General features: G+C 47.3%; 1 protein-coding gene across 1 annotated transcript in view; it reads left to right on the forward strand.

Annotated features, from left to right (window-relative positions):
- Positions 1–1,092: 1,092 nt before the first annotated feature.
- The window catches only part of cntfr (ciliary neurotrophic factor receptor), a 174,450-nt gene continuing 170,542 nt past the window's right edge, over positions 1,093–5,000 (forward strand). Inside the window, exon 1 of the mRNA XM_062554125.1 lies at positions 1,093–1,397. The gene's annotated coding sequence lies outside the window, so the exon portion shown is untranslated. The remainder of the gene's footprint in view (positions 1,398–5,000) is intronic.

Consider the following 5,000-nt stretch of genomic DNA (forward strand, 5'->3'; position numbering starts at 1 on the left):
GAGCCCAGTCCTGCCCCCTCTCCTGTGTGTGTGTGTGTGTGTGTGTGTGTGTGAGTGATAGGACCCACTTTTCATGTTTAACACAGGGCCCAATTGACTGGGAATTGATTTGTTAATGTACACACATCACTGGTATTTATTTAGGAAGATTGCTGCCATTGTTTCACAATGCAATTTGCATACCATGGTCCTTACCACACACACACACTCTCTCTCTCTCACTCTCTCACTCTCTCGCCCCCTCCCTTTCTCTGTCTCTATCACCAAAAGAGGATGCAAATACACAGATATATACACAAATACACACATGCACAGCACCTCCCGTTGTGGTGTGACAGCTCTGATGTGTGTGTGTGTGTGTGTGTGTACACATGGGGGAGTGTTAGAGATTGAGCTGTTGCTCTGCCTTTGATGTGTTTGACACTCCAGCATGCTGCTCACACACAACATGTCTTTAAAATGGTCTTACACATTTCCCTCATTCACAGCCCAACTGGGGATGTGTTTTCCATTTTTTTCTCTCCTGAAAAACTGACAGTTCTTTACACTTGCAAAAAAGACATACAAAACCAGAGGAAAACAAACTACCGGTAATTAAATTAAAACAAGGCAGCTCTTCATGTAAATACTTTTTTACCCCAAAAAAATCAATCATGTGAGATGTGCCTGTGCATATGTCCCTCAGGTGTCTGTGTGTGTGTGTGTGTGTGTGTGTGTGTGTGTGTGTGTGTGTGTGTGTGTGTGTGTGTGTGTGTGAGTGTGTGTGTGTGTGCTGATGGCTACACTTCCCTGTGCTGAGGCTAGGGGGAGCACTGTGTGCAGGCTGGGCTGGAAAGTGCGTCTGCTCCTGCTGCTCCTGCCGCTGCTGCCTCTGTGAGCGTGTGTGTGTGTGTGTGTGTGCGCGCGCGCGCGCGTGTGTGTGTGTGTGTGTGTGTGTGACTGGTGCTTGCCTGACTGGCTGGCTGCTGGAGTCACATGGGCAGCCCGAGCCAGTTTAAAAGTGCTCAGGTCCTCCCCAGCCACAGCACAGGGATCCTAGCCACCGCTCCAGGCGCAGCAAGCAAGCAAGCAAGCAAGCAAGCCGCAGCACACACTCACACACACACACACACACTCTCTCTCTCACACACGCCGACAGCCCGTCAGCCAGCACGGCTCTCTCACACACGCAGACGTTTACGCACACGAGCGGGAGACTACACACGTTCGCGCGCGCACATATATAGACAGAGACACGCACACAGGCAGTGCGCACAGAGAGGCACAGAGAGAGAGAGAGAGACGCGTGCACACACACACACGCGCACTGACTGCTCCTGGAGAGGACACACACACAGTGGGGCAGAGAGACAGACAGAGAGAGTGTGTGAGAGAGAGGAGCAAGGAAAAGCTTTTAAGTGAGTACCCTGATTTTTTCCCCTCTCCTATCCTCCTGTTTCCACTCTATCTTGCTGCTGCTGGAGATGTCTTTTTTTTACAGGTTTGCCATCAATGTAGGAGTGCACTTTTCACACAAGGTGATGAGCTGATGACTGTCTTTTTTTCAGTTTTTTTTTAAACAAGCTGTTAGCTTTTTTTTTTATTTGTTCTTTTTTTTCTGGTTTTGCCACGTTCTTGGGAGTCTACTCTTTCTCGGTCCGTCTCCGTCTCCTCGCTCTTCTGTGCTGTCGGCGGCTGCTGCTGCTCCGCGTGTCATTGGATTATTTCAGCGGTCGCCGCTTGTTTTGCTCCGTCCCCGACACACAGCGCCGTTGTTCCACTCTCGCTCCCTCGCTCCCTCGCTCGCTCGCTCGCCGCGCCACTCGCCCGTCCGAAGCCTGGGTGATTATTTGATTCAGCTGCATGTGTGGTGTGTGAGTGTGTGTGTCTGTGTGTGTGTGTGTGTGAGTGTGAGTGTGAGCTGCACAGCCCCGGCGAGGCAAGGCAAGGCAAGGCAAGGCAAGGCGAGATGCACGTGCTGCTTAGGATGGGGGTCGGGTCGAGGGGTGGTGGTGGTGGTGGTGGTGTAGGGGTGGATGGGGGCTGCCAAGGTGCAGACGCTTTGCCATCCCAAAAATGCGATTCATGCCTCTGGCCCCAGGAATGCCGTAACAAAGTGGCCCTATGCTAATGGGAGGCGAAAGGGGAGAGGTGGTGGTGGTGGAGGGAGCGGAGGAGGTCGGAGGTGGGGGCCGGGCCGGCCGGGAGGAGAAAGCCGGGAATGAGAGTGAAAGTGGGAGCCATTGAAAGCACTGCCACTGGCAGGACAATTAGCTCGGGCTGCCGCCCTCCGAGCCTTTCTTCCAGCAGAGCCCCGGAGTCCTGAGGTCAGGGAAGAGTTGACCCCTGTGTCAACGCGCCTGCATGGAACCTATTATCAATCCCTGATTGATTAGTTTTAGCGGAAATCCCCTTTCTCTGCTCTCCTCCTGCCCCCGATGGCTTTTGTGCCTTTTACTCCACCGCTGCTCCGTGGGGATGGGATGGGATGGGATGGGATGGGATGGGATGTGCTGGGTTGTTGTGTTGGGTTGTGTTGTGTGGTGCTGTGTTGGGTTGTTGTGTGGTGTTGTGTTGTGTTGGGTTGTTGTGTGGTGTTGTGTGGTGTTGTGTTGCGTTGTGATAGGTTGTGTTGGGTTGTTGTGTGGTGTTGTGTGGTGTTGTGCTGGGTCGTGTTGTGTTGTGTTAGGTTGTATCGGGTGTGTTGCACTTGTTTCTAGTTTACGAGGATCACACATTCACATGCTGTCTCTCTCTCTCTCCTTCTCTCTTCCTGTCTTTATCTCTGTCTTCTTCACTGTCTCTTTTCTTTCAGTCTGTCATGCCACACACTCTTCTTTCTTTCTTCCATCTTTCTTCCTTTCTTCTCCCCTCTCTCTTGGCTTTGTGTATCAACTTGCTTGTGAATATGTGTATGTTATATCGGTGTGTGTGTGTGTGTGTGTGTGTGTGTGTGTGTGTGTGTGTGTGTGTGTGTGTGCGTGCGGAGTTGTCAGTGTGGTCCCGGTTGTGTGCCTTGCTGTCGGAGTGCTCGTTGGCTCCGCACGGTGCAGGAAGGTAAAAGGGCTTCTGCTGCGGAGTGGGAGTCCCTGAGCTGCAGTCAGAGGGGCTCGACTGCAGATTTAGAGTGTGTGCCCCCACACCCCCCATCACCCCCACTCACACACACACACACACACATTAGCATCAAAGCAGCAACAGGGAGGGGGGAGAGAGAGAGGGAGAGAGAAAAAGAAAGAGAGAGACAGAGAGAGGGTGAGTGAAAGAGAAGGAAGAAGAGGGAGGGAGAGAGAGACAGTGAGGATGAGTGAGAGAGATAAATGAGAGAGAGGGAGACAGACAGAGAGAGAGAGAGTGAGAGAGAGGGAAGGAGAGGTAGAGAGAGAGGGAGAGAGAAAAAGAAAGAGAGAAAGGGGAATTGAGCTTGTCCTCCTCCGTGCTCTACACTGTAAAAAAAAATCTGTGAAATATACGGTAAAATACCGGCAGCTGTGGTTGCCAGAACTTCACTGTAAGAAATACAGTGACAATGTAAAGGACATTACGGTAAGCTATATTCCAAGATGTAAATTTCACAGTTTAAAACAGTTGCTTTTCAGGTAAAATACTACTAAAAACAAATATACTGTAAACCTGTCTATGGTAATTTCCTGCTAAAACAACATCAATCATGTGAAGCCGTTTATGGTAAATTACTGTGAAAAACAAATGATATTCTGTAAACCCCATAACATTCTTTTACCGTAATAAAACATGTCACAACTGTATCATACACAACAGTATTTCATTGCAAAGCTTGATATTCTACAGTAAATTACCGGCAGCTGTGGTTGCCAGAATATCACTGCATGAAATACAGTGGAACACAGTGAAAATTACAGTTGGTAGGCGTTAGGCCTACAGCTACTACATTTTCAAAAGGAATACAACAACACACAAATTAATATTAATACCTCTTTATTAAATCTTGGTTACAGCCTGAAGACTAGACTAGACTAGAGTGTCTACAGAAAAGTGATCTTACATTTGCATCACAAACTGTTTGCATCACAAACACACAAACTGAAATAGTCAATCAAACTTTGTCGTCTGAGAATGACAAAAATAAGCAACTTAAAGCCTGACGTTTTGGCATTAAAACATATGGTGGGGTTTTAACACATTTGGCACACACGGACTTACCCTTTTAAATGTAATATCAAAAACTTAAATGTACAGTGTCAGTTTACTTTTAACTCACTTAAACTTAAATTGAACTAAATATGCAACTAAAGTGTTGCATTGTGTTAACAAAATTATTTGTACAAAATCTCACAGTTTAATTGGTCTCTCTCCATTCATGATCAGCGAGGTCAGCGATGAAGGTGAGGACTCTTGGGTTTACTGACAGCTGCTTCTTATTCTTCTTTGTTTCGACTTTTGTGCCCCTCTCAGGATTGATGTTGAAGAAACACCTGTGAAAACAACAATTTAAATTAAAATCGCGATTTGTTCTAAACATGTTAAAGGAACACTTCACTGTTTTTTCATATTAAACTATGTTATTCGCTCAATTAATACGAGTTGATACATACCTCTCACGTTTCAATGCGTGCACTCACTGGCTCTGTCGCGCGGCGCAACTTTGATAGCACTTAGCTAGCTAAATGCATTCACTAGGATCCAAACAGAGATGATGTTAGAAGCGACCAAACACCTCCATGTTTTCTACAGTTACACAAGTAGTCACACGACCAAGTATGGTGAGACAAAATAAAACGTGGTGCATTTCTAAGCAGGTAAGAGGGATAACTATATTGTGAGGTGGAATAACATTGGGAGCACTGAGACTCTGCGCAGTAATATCCTCACTCCAAAGTGAAACTGAAAGTGCAACAGTGAGGATATTACTGCGCCACACAATATAGTTATCCCTCTTACCTGCATAGAAATGCACCACGTTTTATTTTGTCTCACCATACTTGGTCGTGTGACTACTCGTGTAACTGTATTTTAATAGGGAAAACATGGAGGTGTTTGGT

Source organism: Sardina pilchardus, chromosome 14, assembly GCF_963854185.1.
Source record: "Sardina pilchardus chromosome 14, fSarPil1.1, whole genome shotgun sequence".
NCBI classification, from domain to species: domain Eukaryota; kingdom Metazoa; phylum Chordata; class Actinopteri; order Clupeiformes; family Clupeidae; genus Sardina; species Sardina pilchardus.